At 40.1% G+C, this 15,857-nt stretch overlaps 1 protein-coding gene across 1 annotated transcript in view; it reads left to right on the top strand.

Annotated features, from left to right (window-relative positions):
• Positions 1 to 6,507: 6,507 nt before the first annotated feature.
• Dyrk1a (dual specificity tyrosine phosphorylation regulated kinase 1A) overlaps positions 6,508 to 15,857 on the top strand; it is a 144,669-nt gene continuing 135,319 nt past the window's right edge. The window contains exon 1 of the mRNA XM_076867574.2: positions 6,508 to 6,532. The gene's annotated coding sequence lies outside the window, so the exon portion shown is untranslated. The remainder of the gene's footprint in view (positions 6,533 to 15,857) is intronic.

Below are 15,857 nucleotides of genomic sequence, written 5' to 3'. Positions count from 1 at the left end.
GAGCCACATCCCCAGCCCACAATACATCTTAATATATAAAAGTTAGATAAATGTTGCAAATGCAAAGGAAATACCAATATATTTTAAAACGCATATAAACATATACAAATATACACACATATATGCATATGTAATATATACACACTATATATAATTTATCATCTGTTGCAGCATAAAATACTTAGCAACAAAGTAGCTGCCAGCAATTATGAAACAACAAATTACTGAACTACACAACATAGACATAGTGGGAAAAAAATCTGGACACACAAGAGTATAGACTTTACGACTCCATTCACATGAAGCTCAAAAATAGGCAAAATGTACTATGATGGAAAACAGGACAGCATGGCTACCTATGCAGAAGATACTGGCCGGGGGCAGCCAGGAGGAAGCATCCTGTGTCCTGAAAATGTTCTGTGTGCTGATGTGAGTGACGGAAAAACAGATGTGAAACAGATGTACAGATGTGAAAATCCATCAAGCTGCTCACTTGAAATTTTGCACAGACTCTGTGTAATTTATTCCTCAGTTTAAAAATAGCTTAAATTAACCTGCTCTTTGTCCTGAATGTTTGTGTCCCTCCAAATTCTTATGTTGAAATCTAGCCCCCGGTTTATTTTTGTATCAGGAGATAGCAACTTTGGGAGGTGATGAGGTTAGAAGGATGGGCCCCCGTGAATGGAATTAGTGCCCTGATAGAAAAGCGTGAGAGAGCTTGCTTAGTTTCTCTTTGCTTTCTGGGATGTGAGGATATAATGAGAAGATGGCCATCTGCACACCAGGAAGGGGGCTCCACCAGACACTGGTGATTGTGGACTTCTAACCTTCCGAACTATAATAAACAAATCTCCATGGTTTCAGTCACCCAGTCTATGGTGTTTTTGTTATAGCAGACAGGACTAAGACAATCTGTTTTCAGACCTACTGGTGAAAGTCTGCCAGTGTAAGCACAGGGTGTTTTGTAAATGTTGATTGAAAAACTTATGGCCCCATTACTAAAACATTTAAAACAAGTATTTAAGTTCAACAAGTTTGGTAACAAATTGACACCCAATGGTGAAGCTAAACAGTTAATGGCACTAACTTGGTAGGACACGAGAAACATCAGATTGCCAATTAGAAAGTAACCTTTATGCATTTTAAAATGTAAAAGCTCTTTTCTTCTCCCCAAAAGGATGCCATAGTAGAACTGGTAAAATTCAAATTCTGTGATCAAAGACTATATCCGGTTCCTTCATACATATGTAGAATATAGAGTGATTTGTTGAGATTGGGCAGTATTAGAAAATGCTGTTGTAGTTGTATGTTTAAATCATGTGTCCCACAACTCACAATAGCCAAACTATGGAGCCAGCCTAGGTGTCCATCAAAGGATGAATGGATAAAGGAAAGATGGTATATATATATACACAATGGAATTTATTCATCCACAGAGAAAAATGAAATTATATCATTTGCAGGAAAATGGATGGAATTAGAGACCATTAAGTTAGGGAAATAAGCAAAACTCAGAAGGTAAAGGGTCATATGTTTTCTGTCATATGTGAGATCTAGAGAAGAAAAAGAAAAAGAAAGTTGTGTGGAGGGGTGGGTCTCCTGAAGATAAAAGGGAGATCATCAGACAAAAGGGATCAAGGGATGGCAGATGAGGAGGAAGAGGGGGAGATCTGGGCCAAATTATACTGTTAAACTGTGTGCACGTATGAACAACAAATCCCATAATTATGTACAACTATAATGCACCAATAAAAATGTGCAAAGAGGAAAAAATTTATAAAAATAAATCATGTATGTGAAACATGTTTAGCTTAGTTAGTCAAACCTATTTGAAGTGTTATACTGGATAAGGAGTGGATCTGCCTCAAGCAAAGCTAACCAGGAAGATGTGTCAGGTATCCTGTCTCGAATTCACTAACAGTGAAATTAGAATTTACTCAGAAAAATGTGCCTAGGGTAAGATGATAGATGATGCCAACTGTAAGTCAGATGAGTGCAGTGCTGATGTATGTCACAGAGCAATTATCACCAAACTGGAGATGATTTGGAAAGTTTTCACAGGTTTAGGATTTGAATTTGACCTTAAAAGATGGGAAAAAATTCAAGTGGCCAGAGTTCTTCCAGGCAGGAAAGAGAGCAATGAGAACCAGAAGCAGAGGTGAGAAATTCCTAGGCAGATTTTGGCTATAGTCACAGTCGGTGGTTTGACCAGCGGGGATAGTTGTATCGGGCATGAAACGGACCAGTGGGTGCCAGCCACTGAGGGACAAACCCTAGAGTTTGAACTCTTTTACTTATAGCGTGGGATCGCAGAAGATTCCTGAATGATAAAAATGATGTTTTCAGGAGATCACTGGAGGCTGTCTACAGGCTTTAATTGGACAGAGAAAAATCTTAGGATTCAGAGCACCCAAGCAGGAGGCCCAAGGTGCTCAGGAGGGTCTTCTGTTGTAAAGCCCACCTCAGGCCCAGGTTGGGTCAAGGGTGTTAGAAACCTGGCTCTGCAGCAGCAGGATGTTACGGAAATATCTCTCACTCATTTCTTCCTTGAATCTAGCAATTCTGTTCAAGTTACCCATTAGAAATCTTTAAGAGCCGATTTTTCTCATCTGTTCTTAGGGCTTCCAGACTGTGTTGTTGGCCGTACCCCCGGCCTGCCCACCTGCCTCAGCATGTACCCTGGGTTCTCTTTCCCTCTCTCTTTCCTCACACCTTTCTCATCTATCTCTGTGGCTTCAAGAGTCATTTGAGCACAGAGGTATTCATAAATTTAGTTCTAGCACACACAACTGTCTGTTCAACCTCTCCATTTGAATTAAATTGAGAAAATCCAAAACCAAACTCAAAAATGATGCCTTCACAGACGTTATTGCTCTCAACACGTCCTGACTCAGGAAATGGATCTATGTCTGCCTGGAAGTCACGCCTGACAGTTTCTCCTTGACCCTTTCTCTTCTACCCCCAGCTGCTCCCCACCATAAAAGTCAATCACCACGTGATTTCTCTGAGTTTCTCTGATCCTATCTCTCTATCTCCAGCTCTCCAAGTCAGTCACTTTGTCACATGGTTGGTTTGTTTCCACTTTGACTACTATTCCCAGAATCAATGCCCTTTTTCATTTTTTTAAAATATTTATTTTTAATTTGTAGTTGGACACAATATCTTTATTTGTTCATATGCATGTGGTGCTTAGGATTGAACCCAGGGCCTCGCCCGTGCTAGGGGAGCGCTCTACAGCTGAGCCACAACCCCAGCCAACCCTTTTCATTTTTTTAAAGTACTTTTGGAAATGCTATGGACTGAATGTTTGTGTCCCCCCAAACTCATATGCTGAAACCTGAACCTCAATGTGACAGTGTCTGTGGGCCTTTTAAAGTTAATAAGTCAGACGGTGGAGGCTTCATGGGATTAGTGCCCTTATAAAAAGACACAAGTGAGTGTGCTTTATCTCTTTCTGCTCTGCTCCATGTGAAGATACAGATGGAAGGGACCTCCTTTGTCCTTTCACTCTGTGAGGTCATGGTAAGAGGCACCATCTGCAAGCCAGGAAGCAGGTCTTCACTAAGCGCTGAATCTGCCAACACTTTGGTCTTGAAATTCCCAGCCTTCAGGACTGTGAAAAATAAACTTTTGCAGTTAATAAGCCACTCGGACTATGATATTTTGTTATAGCATCTCAAATGGACTAAGAGAAGGGGCTTATTGGAGATAAAAACACAACTCAAAATTTGAAATGTTCTACAAACAGAAAATAAGTTAAATCTTCCTTTCACTCTTGTAGCACAACCACCAATTCCCCTCCAAGAGACAGAGAGATTTTCTGATGCAGCCTCCCAGAGGTAATCTGTGGACATAAAAGCATTTACCTATACACTTTTTCTTTTTCACTCACAGGTGGCATGCACTACAGATTTTTCTTCACTTGCTTTCCACTTAATACAGCTTGGGAATCTTCCCCTAAGTTATTCGAGCCATCCTTATTGTGATTGGTGGGAGGCATTGTACTTTATGGGTGTGCCAAAATTTATTTAATCAGAGCCTTGTTTATTGTTTCCAGTCTTCTGCTACAGTGTTGCAATAAAAACAGCTGTACATGAGACTTTATATATGTGTGACCATATTTCTGGTCTTGGGGCTGTCAGCTTTCTGTCACTGCAACAAAATACCAGAGTAATCAACTTTAAAGGGAAAAAGGTTTATTCTGGTTCATGGTTTCAGAGGTTTCAATGTGAGGTCTCTTAGCCACATTGCTCTGGGTCTTGCACCTCGTGGCAAGAGTGTGTAGTGATAGAGGGTCTCACCTCACGGAGGCTGGGAAGCAAAGGGAGGGGAAACAGTCAGGGTCTCAGTATCCCCTTCAAGGACATGCCCCCAGTGACCTCCTTACCTTGCACTAGCTCCACCTCCTAAGGGTCCTCCCACATCCCAATAGCCTCTCAGGCTGGCTACCAAGCTTTTAATGGGTGGACCTCCAGGGACCAAAATCATAGCAGGGCCTTACAGACTTTTTAAAATTTTATGTCGTACATTTTCTCCATCTTCCCTTTTGTAGTTTTGGGGTTTTGTATTGTATTTAGAAAGACCTTCTATACTCAAAAAGTTATTTAAAAATTCTTATGTATTTTCTTCTCATATTTATAAGGTTTGATTTCTCACTTCAAAATCTTTTATCCATCAATGGTTAATTTTGGTGTAACATTCAACTGTATTTTTAATCCAGGTGGCTCTTCAATTGTACCAGCATCATTAATACTAAGTCACTGGTTTTCTGCCCATTTAAAATTTGCTTGTTTGCTAAAAATTATTCCCATGCATGTAGCTCTGGACTCAGTCTCTCGTGTCTGTTTGTGCACTTACGCTGCACTCTTCATTGTTGTAGCCTTCTAGGGTGTTTTATCACAAGGCACACTAGTAGCCCCTTGTAACTGTCAGGATTTTCTCAGTCTTGGTAATGACAAATTATTTTATCTAAACTTTGGTATTAATTTGAGTTAAAAATACCATTCGCATATTTTATCCCTTAAACACACACACACACACACAACTTGAGGATGGATTTTAATTTTTATATTATTAAGCCTGCTTATCCTCAAATAAATTGTGAACATTCTAATAGCATTTTAAACATCTTATTTATATAGATCTTTCACATTTCATGGTGAATAAAATCTGAGCTGGAAAAGGAGAGACCATCTGGAGTGGGCATCAAGCTTTGGTCCTCTTGTCCCGAGGAAGTCACGGGCTGTTCTCTGCATGAAGCTCTCTGAAATGCTGATGACACGGTATGAGTGCTTATCTGTTTAATTTTGTCTCCTTGCCAAGCTGCAAGCTCCCTGAGGACAAATATGACTCGTGCTCTTCGCTGTGGTCTGAGTACCTGGCCTTGTGCCGGACACACACTAAGGACTCACAACAGTGTTCCTGATTGAGAGAATGAGTGCTGTGGATGATGAAGGCCTGCTCTGCCTTTGCCACTTAGCTCTGTAGCCTTGAACAAAGCACCCTGGTCTTGACAAGCGTCAGGCTTATCACCCATAAAATGGGCTGTTGTAAGAAACAATCTTTATGAGCTCTTTTCTCCTCCTTTATTCTCATTCTCTACCAGGTAGTCCAGACCAATCTCACTGTTAAAGCCGTAGAGCATGAGTGGCAGATGAGCCAAAAAGAGAATAAAAGAGAAAAATTTCAGTCCATTGATCTGGGATTCTTCCAGACAGGGTTCAGCGGCTGCTTCTTTCCTACCCCATGATTTGTCATGTTAGTTGTTTCTGTTTGGTCTTCCTTCTGGCCTTCAGTCCTGCAGGGGGTGCCAATCACATGGTCTTGGTCCCCCAGCACGGATCACAGTATCAAACACAGTGCAGCACTTATCAAACGCATGTGGAGTGAGTAGTTCTGCACTTTGCTGTAGGAAACCTGTAACTCGATTTGCAAAAGGCTGCGCAGGTTCTGGTCTGGAGAGGTGGCAGCTGCTTCCACGAGAGTAGCATCACTCCCACGGAGCCAGCTTACGGGGAGGAGAGCTCTGGCTTGGCTAGTAGAGACCTCTGGCTTTGGTTCCATTTCTTTGCCCATCGATGGAACATCCTTCTTGGAAAAACAACACCACCAACAACGAAAAACAACCCTCTGGCTGGCACATCATGCCTACTTTTCTCTCTCCAGGGCAAACTGTGCCAGTCCCTCTGGCTCTCTGAGATCAGAACATGGGCTAAACACTAACAGGGATGTCATGGGTGTGTGAAAGCATTCTACAGTAATATATCTTCGGACTTCAATGGCTTAAGAATCTAGCAAATTGCAACAACGCTGTCGTTCCTTCTAAGCTTGCCTCCTTCAAGAGAGGCGGTCCGCTCCTGCTGTCCGAGCTGTGGATAGCCAGGGAGCTCCGATCAACAGCCCAGACGAGGCTGGAGGTGCAACTCTATCTTTTGTAATATGAAACAGAAAACAAGTCTGAAGAGGCAAGTGGAAGAAGGTGTCAGGAGAAGAAGTCCCTAAGAGCCGTTCAAGTCCTTTGGGAAGGAAAGAGGTAAAGAGATCTGTCGGGCTCCCGGCACTCTGGGACTCATGAGAGTTCTTATATTCTAAAGCTTAAGGTTTTAGTCCAGTAGGTGAAGAACTATAGGGACACAGGCTCTATGTTTTCCGATTACCAATGGTCGGTTACAGAAAGTTTGGAAAGGAAAAGGCCAAAGAAGATAAATATCACCCGTAATTGTACCACCCAGAGATAAATGCTACAACATTTTATCTTAATTATTTAAAATCTTTGTTATAGGCCTGAAGTGATACAAAGTACACTATTTTATAACTTCCTTTTGTCACCTAACAGACTGAACACTTTTCTCATGTTGTAAAGAAAGCATTCTTCGGCATGTGTTCTATTTCCATAAATCGACATGCTGTAATTTTAAATTGAATCTCCATCACTGGACATTTAGGTTATTTCCAAGGTTTCACTACAGGTGACCTTGACAGGAGTCACACAGCGTGTGGAGATTAGGCCCAGGGAATATACCGGATGAACAACTGTTTAAATGAAAGATGCTCAGCCTGAGCGAGACAACATTCCAGTATGAAAATCATAGCTTCTTCAAATATTTGAAGGTGGTTGTTTGGAAGAGGATAAGATTTGATGTGTGCCGTCTCGAGTGGGAAGATTTAGAATCAGAAGGTAAAACTTGTGGGAAGATGGACTCATGCTAAGATGAATTTTCTGTAGTTATGAGCAACTGAAGAAGGTCTGGGCATCTTCAGGAAGTAGTGAGTTACCTGCTAGTGAAGAGGCTCAGGCAGAGGCCAAAAAGTCCCTGAGGTTATCACAGTGCGTCAAATACATAAGGACTTGTGTGTTCCCAGAACATGGAAGAAGGTAGACTATTTATTTACTTGCTTATGGAAGAAGAAGGGGTCTTGAAAAAGCTTTTAAAGTTAAAATTTGAATTTAATCCTCTTACTATTTATATCAGGACCCAATGTTTATGCAAAGAATTATAAAGGAGCCCCCTTTAAAACTAAGGAAACAGGTACAGTGGCATACACCTGTAATCCCATCAATTTGGGAGGCTGAGGCAGGAGGATGGTAAGTTCTAGGCCAGCCTGGGCAAATTTAGATACTGTCTCTAAATAAAAAATAAAAAGAGCTGGGGATTTAGCTCAGGAGTAGAGTACCCCTGGGTTAAGTCCTCAGAACATAAAGGAAAAAAAAAAAATTGGAAAGAAACAGTTTCAAAGGTTTCTAAACCTAGGTGGTTAAGACTAGGCTGGATCTCTGCCTTCTCTGATCCTACAACCATCCCCCACCCCCAGTTGTTATTTATTATCATCAAAATCACCAGTCCTTTCTAGAAAATCCAGACTCATGGGATGTTGCTTGTGCCCTGCAAGAAAATATAATGTCTTCAATGACAACGTGAACAAAATGTCACTGTACAGTTCCCAGGGAAGGTTTCCTGTGTGGACATTCTATTCTGTTCTGTCCCAGCCGCAATTTCATGAGTAGGATTTTTGACAGGTAAGGGTGGGCTCCTCCCAGCTCCAACACCTATGTGAGATTCTGTGATGTTTCCAGGGCCTTCTGCTCTGAGCAGGGACTTCTTCCCTGTGGTCTGAGAGCCTTGAATGACCACCTCCCAAGATGGTCCTCTGTGTTATCTATGTCTCCTGCTCCGTTGGCTCAGAACCCTAGCTGTGAGCCTCCTGTCTACCTGTTCACGGGAATTTATTCCAGTGGCCCCTGCTCCCCAGCAGAAAGACAACCTCACCTAGTGCTCCACTAAGCCTGGACCCTCTGCCGGGGTGGACAACTCTCCCCCTGAAGTCCCCTCCCTATCTGCAGGAAGCTGGCCTTGGCCAGGAAGGAGAGGGAGGCCGGAAGCAGATGGCCACCCCCTTCCGACCTGTGGTGAAGTGTATTCCTCTTGTTTTTAACCATTTTCTGGTTTTGGCTGCTTGCCTACTGCATCCAGCTCTTGTTGTTCTGCAAGTCTAGGCTGAGTCCATTCCTTAAAAAGCATTTATTTGGTGCCTACTCTACATCAGGCACTGGGCTAAGCACCGACGGCAAGAAACCCAAGGGAGGGAAGATGAGGCCTGGAGGAGCTTCCTTGTTTGCAGGCAGATGGAAAAGGAACCCACAGTAAAACCCAGGGAGAGAAGAGCTTCAACACAGGAAAGAGTTCTCCAGGGGAAGAGCAGCAGACAGGAGACAGCAGTGGTGTTCCCAGCGCATACGTGGAGGGGTCCTCAGAGAGAAGGCCAAGCCGCCAGATGACAAGGGACAAGGGTGACAGACAAGTATAAATGTTACACCCAAAGCAGTGAGAGGTCCTTGAAGCGTCTCAGCATGCAAAACTGTCCAAGTTTTAGAGACAATCAGTCCCCTACCTCCTTGAGGAGCAGGGCAAAAGATGAAGGAGTCAGGGAGGCTGGGAGAAGGCTCGTACTTTTCATTTTTATTCTTCCATGTTCCGTTTGGATTTTCAAACCATGTACTTGAAAAATTTTTTTAACCTTAAAAGTAAGCAGTCATTAGCTGAGAAATAGTATTAGTGGCTCCTTCTATCTTCCTCTTTTAAACTTTCTCATATATTAAGAAGGGAATGTAATAAATGGTTTTGGCTTTTAAAAGTCTGGAAGTCAGTCAGACATGGGAATGAACAGATGTGTTTGCTGTCCTTCGTGAATAGACATTTTGCCATTTGACCCTGCCCCCAGGTCTCTAACAGTGTGTGCCCATAGAAGGCCATTGTTTTTGCCTTCTATTCTTGGGATGTAGAACTTAACGCACTGAGCCACTCCGAGGTCCTGTCTAGGCCTCTGTACAGTGAGAATGACCAATTCTATAGTTTTTAAAACTGGATATTAGTTGGGACAATCTGCAGACTGTGTAGGGACATTTTGGTTTGAGAAACAAACCATAATCAAAACAGAACTCTCCAGCAACATGGAATCACTAAATTCCCTGTACCTCTTCAGTGGAACTTTTTTCTTCTGGCTTTGTTGACTACAACCATCTCCTCTGGCACTAGATAAATTTCATTTGAGTTAAGTGCAGGAAAAAAAAAAAAAAAAATCCCTGCTTCTATACAAACACTGGACAGTTTCCCGTAAAGTTTTGTGGTGGTGAAAAACCTCTAAACGTTGAAGGAAAATAGAAAACAAAAAAATTGCAGGAGCTCATGTTTCACTTAAAAATACAAAATAGGGCCAGGAGTGTAAATTAGCATACATGAGGCCCTGGGTTCAATCCCCAGCACACATGCAAAAACACAAACCAACCAACAAAAATCTCAAACACACAGACAGACAGACAAACAGACACACACACACACACACACACACACACACACACTTATAACACAAAACAGTACTTACAATATGCCAGATGTGGTTATTGTGAGACAAAGATGAGGATCCTAGCCCTTGAAAGAATTTATAATCTAGAAAGAGGCAGGAAAATACAAAGTAACGGAGTGAGAGCACTGCTATTGCCACATAAATGTATTTTGAATTCAACGAAGCAAAAATAGGAAAAAGTTAAAGACAGTAGCAGTAACGTGCATGTTAATAAACTGTGGAAATTTTAAACGATGTCCACCACATTCTCAGATTAAAAAGCAAACACTCTCAAGAACAATTGAGCTAATGAGTCAAAGGAAGTGATTTTTGTAGAAGTCTACCTTCTGCCTGATTTAAATTTTTATTTTATTGTTCTTTTTAGACATACATGACAGTAGAATACATTTTGGCACATTATACATACATGGAGTATAAGTTATTCTAATTGGGATCCAGTTCTTGAGGTTGTACATGGTCGTATATTCAAATACAAGGCTAGGAAAGTGATGTTTGATTAACTTAACTGTCCTTCCAATTCCCCTTCCCCATCCCTTCCCTTCATTTCCTTTTGTCTAATCCAGTGGACTTCTATTCTTTGCTACCCCACCCTTCCTTAAGTGCGTTAGCAACTGCATATCAGAGAAAATATTTGGCCTTTGTTTTTTGGGGACTGGCTTTTTTCATATAGCATGAAAGTCTCCAGTTCTATCCATTTACCAGCAAATGCCATGACTTCATTCTTCTTTATGGCTGAGTAATATTTCAATATATATATTATATATATCAATATATCAATATATATATCAATATATATATCTATATATATATATATATATATATATATATATATATATATATATATATCACATTTTCTTTATCCATTCTTTCATTGAAGGGCACCCAGATTGGTTCCATAGCTTGACTATTGTGAACTGAGCTTCTATAAACCTTGACATGGCTATGTCACTGTAGTATACTGATTTTAAGTCCTTTGGGTAGAGACCAAGGAGTGGGATAACTCAGTCAAATTGTGGTTCCATTCCAAATTTTCTAAGGAGTCTCCATACTGCTTTCCAGATTGGTGCACCAATTTGCAGTCCCACCAGCAGTGTTTGAGTGTGCCCCCCCCCCCCCCACATCCTCACCAACACTTACTGTTGTCTGTATCCTTGATAGCTGCCACTCTGACTGGGGTGAGATGAAACCTTAAAGTAGTTTTGACTTGCATTTCTCTAATTACCAGAGATGTTAAAAATTTTAAAATATATTTGTTGATTGAATGTATATCTTCTTTTAAGAAGTGTCTGTTCAGCTCCTTAGCTCATTTATTGAGTGGATTATTATTTTGTGTGTGTTAAGTTTTTTGAGTTCTGTTATAGCCTGGAGAGACCCAGAATAGTCAAAGCAATCGTTACCAAGAAGAGTGAAGCAAGAGGCATCACAATATCAGAACTTAAACTATACTATAAAGCTATAGTAACAAAAAATGGCATGGTATTGGCACCAAAATAGACATGTAGACCAATGGTACAGAATAGGAGACACACAGACAAACCCTGTGCCTAATAGAGGAAAAAGTAGGCCCAAACCTTCATCATGTCAGATTAGACCCCGACTTCCTTAACAAGACTCTTAAAGTGTAAGATATAAAATCAAGAACTAATAAACGGGATGGACTCAAACTAAAAAGCTTCTTCTCAGGAAATGAAACAATCAATGGTGTTAAGTTTTTTGAGTTCTTTGTATAACCTGGAGATTAATGCTGTAGCTGAGGTGCAGGCGGTAAAGATTTTCTCCCATTCTGTAGTCTCTCTGTTGACATATTTTTAAAATTTTAATTTGTTCTGTTCATATTCTTGATTCTTTCCTTGGCAGTAAAGAAGATTTTTAGTTTGATACCATCCCATTTATTGATTCTTGATTTTACTGCTCGTACTTTAGGAATTTTAACCAGGAAGTTAGTTTCTACACTGACATGATGGAGAGTTGAGCCTAGTTTTTCTTCTAGTAATTACAGGGTCTCTGGTCTCATGCTAAGGACTTAGAGCTGAGTTTTGTGCATTCTACTACATGTGGGTCTCCAGTTTTCCTTTCACTATTTGTTGAAGTGGCTATCTTTTCTCCAATGGCTCTTTGTCTAAGTATGACATAAAGTATTTGTCTTCTGTTCCATTGCTCTTCATGTCTGTTTTGGTGCCAATACCATGCTGTTTTTGTTACAATAACTTTGTCATATAATTTAAGGTGTGGTATTGTGATTCCTCCTGCATAACTTTTCTTACTAAGGGTTGCTTTGACTATTCTGGGCCTCTTATTTTTCTAAATGAATTTCATGATTGCTTTTTCTCTTTCTACAAAGAACGCCTTTAGAATTTTAATAGGAAATGCATTAAATCTATATAGTGCTTTTGGTAATATGGACATTTTGACAATATTAATTCTGCCATCCAAGAACATGGGAGATCTTTCCATTTTCTGAGTCTTTCCCAATTTCTTTCATTAGAGTTATGTAGTTTTTATATAGAGGTCTTTTCCTCTTTTGTTAGATTGATTCCCCAATTTTTTTTTTTTGTTGTTGAGGCTATTGTAAAGGGGATAGTTTTCCTGATTTCTCTTTCAGCTATGTCATAGGAATGTAATTGATTTACTGGTGTTTATTTTATACCTTAATATTTTGCTGAATTTGTTTATGAATTCTAGAAGCTTTCTGATAGAGTTGAGTCTTCTCAATATAGAATCATGTTGTCAGCAAATAGGGATAGTTTGAGCTCTTCTTTTCCTATTTGTATCTCTTTAATTTCTGCCTTTTGTCTAATTGCTCTGGCTAGGGTTTCAAGGCCCATGTTTAATAGGAGTGTCCTACCTAATTTTCAATTTGATGTACTTGTTTTTCATAATTTCATTAGGGTATTTCCCTCAACCTGGTAATTTTCAGGAAACCATTATATATGTATCAGTCAATATATATAAAGGTGAACTTCTTTTCAAGGCTTGCCAAAATGTTGCAACATATAGTTTCAAGATATTATGAAATGGTGTGAAACACACCTTAACAATTTTATATTTTCTCTTCAGGCTTTATCTTACTATCACAGGAAAAGAAATGTTAATAATAATTTATGAAATGTTAGTGAATATGCTTACATGATAGGAAAGTAATGAACGTTGTCCTTATTTAAAAAAAAAATGGACCATATCTTGGCATAAAAAGACTTCATAAGCAACCTCAAGATGCTGAGAGATGTGGGCAGAGTGCTTTGTTCAGATGTATGGTTAAGAGGTAGGGAGGTGGGCTGGGGCTGGGGTGCCTGCCTTGTATGTGTGAGTCACTGGGTTCAATCCTTAGCACCAATAAAAATAAGTAAATAAAGATGTTGTGTCCATTTACAACCAAAAAAAAAAAAAAAAGAGGTAGGGAGACTGAGATCAGGGAAGAGGGAATAGAGCTGGCCACGGACGAGTTTGACTGGGGTGATGGATGCATGACATTGGTGTCCGTATGCTGATCTAACAGCATATGGCTCCCCCACTTTTCCTCTTTCTTTTTGGCAGTAAAATTTTAAAAAAATTAATAAAAAGATGATACTGTTGCCTGCATCTCCAAGTGGGCATCAGATATACACAAGGCAGACACAAATACCCAATAAACACATTTTAAGGACATTAAATGAGGCTGGAGGTGTATCTTGGCTGTGGAGCATACGCTCAGCGTTCAAGAGGTTCTGAACTCAATTCTCAGCACCTCCTAAAAAGAAACTGAATGGTCAAAGAAACGCTAATTAAACAAGAGAGTACAGTAAGATGAAGGAAAAAGTTATTCTCACATACTACTTTCAGGAATGAAAATTGGCAAAATCATTTCTGAGGAATATTTTGGCAATATAAATTAAAAGCTTTTAAAGGATACAGGCCTTTATTCACAGGAAATAACTGGACAGGTGTGCAAACACACACACACACACACATACACACACACACACAGATACATATATATACAGAGCATGTTTACACCACTTTGTCCTAATAACAAAATGGAAAACTTCATTTGAAAATAGAGAATTGATTAAATGAATTGTCTCATTCAATGGATAGAAAACTAGTAGCTGTTAAAATTATCTAAATTCCAATCAACTGACATGGAAATATGTTTATAGCATAACTGTAAGTAAAAAAAAGGAAAAAAAAAAAAAACACCTGAGTTGTGTGTGAGTAAACTCATGTCTCCCTGAGAAGCCTGGAAGGACATACACTAATATAGAATTGTAATAAGGTGTTTTCCTGGGTAATCTCTATGAGTAAGCTTTACCTCTTTACTTTTTTCCATATTATAAAATTGTCTGTTGCCGCAGGCCGGCTGCAGCAAAATAACCCGGGGGGTGACCATACGTTACTTTTGTGTGTGTGCGTTCGGACCTCAGGTGTAGAGAATGAACATCTGTGTTCATAGCATACTACCACTGTCAGTTTCTATAAGAATCCTCTCATTTTAATTAATTTTGTTTCATTTTAAACTGCTATATATACATAAATTACTTTAAAAACCAGAAGTCTATAAGAATGGCAGCAGCATCTGATTCTTGGCTATACCACCATGCAGGGATTAATGGTAAATTGTTCACCTTCTTACCTGGCGTGAGGGGCACAGTTACCTGTTAGTTTGTCTTTGGAATACATGGTTTATAACTCCCAGGGGGATTCTAACCACTGAGCTTTAGGGCTTAACACAGTCTATCACCAAGAGTGGTTTTGAGGGGTGGGGACCTATCAAATGAAACCATTGTCTTGGTGTGAATCTGTTTTCTTTGGTACCCTAATGACATACCAAAACGATGTGTGGCTTAAACAGTAGAAATTGTCTCAGAATTTTAGAAGTTATAAGTCCAAGATCAAGGTGTAAGCAAGGTTGGTATTCTCTTGTGGGTGTAAGCGGGAAGTTTCATGCCTCTCTGTCGGCATCTAGTAGCTTCAGATGTTCCTTGGTTTGTAGATGGCCATTTTGTCCGTGTTTTCAGATGATCCTCCCCGTGTACATGTGTCTCAATGCCTAAATTTATCCTTGTTATAAAGACACTAGTTACTGTGAATTAGGGCCCATGTAGAGACCTCACTTTAACTCAATTACTTCTATAAAGATCTTACTTCCATAAAATCTCTCATCATCATCGTGATGTGGTGGAAAGAACAAGGGCTTTGCATTATACTTGGACTTAAATTTTGCCTTTACCACTTCCTGGTGGTATGACCTTGGGAATGTCATTTAACTATTCATGATTTGTTTTCTCATCTGTATATTGGAATGTAATGCTGCTGAGAGGAGTAGAGACACTGGAGAATGAACTGGGAGAAGGATACAATTTGGGTTTGGATACAATTTGGGTTTTTGCTTTTCCAGGTTAGCATCTGTGAGCAGATAAATCTTGGTGAATCTGATGACAGCAAGGATTTAATCATTAAATTGGTATTTGTTCCAAAATTCCTATATGTATTCTGTTGTTGTGCTGGCCACAATTTACAGGTTACTTTTAGGTAAAGCCTATATGAAACAATTTAAATGCATTCCAACCAGCACATGATAGTTCCGTGATCAACTCTGGGTGAGGATCCCATGCTGGGGGAAAAGAGGTGGGACTCTGTAGATATGAAGACCAGCAGTGTCTTCTACTCCTGAATCTCCATAATCTCAAGCTTTTGCATCACCCTGGTAATTTCTGAGAGTGTCATATTTTGCCCAGGCTGCCCAGAAGTTTAAGCAAGTTTCCTTCATTACTGGTAATAAAAATTTGACTCACATTTAATGTAGTGTTAAGGGCTGCAAATGCTAATAAGGGCTGACAGAAGTGAAGCCATGGCCACTGAGGCAGGGAGCTCAAAGAGGGGAAACCAGAGGAGGGAGGAAGGAGCTGGTTGTATAGGTGGAAGTTGGAGCTTGGGAGAAACAGTTAGCAAGCTCTCCTCTGAATGGGGACTCCCTGGGCCACTTCCTCTTCCTCCAAAACAATTAAATTGAATGTGGA

This window comes from Callospermophilus lateralis, chromosome 10, assembly GCF_048772815.1.
Source record: "Callospermophilus lateralis isolate mCalLat2 chromosome 10, mCalLat2.hap1, whole genome shotgun sequence".
NCBI lineage: Eukaryota > Metazoa > Chordata > Mammalia > Rodentia > Sciuridae > Callospermophilus > Callospermophilus lateralis.
This window is presented reverse-complemented; position numbering and strand designations above follow the sequence as displayed.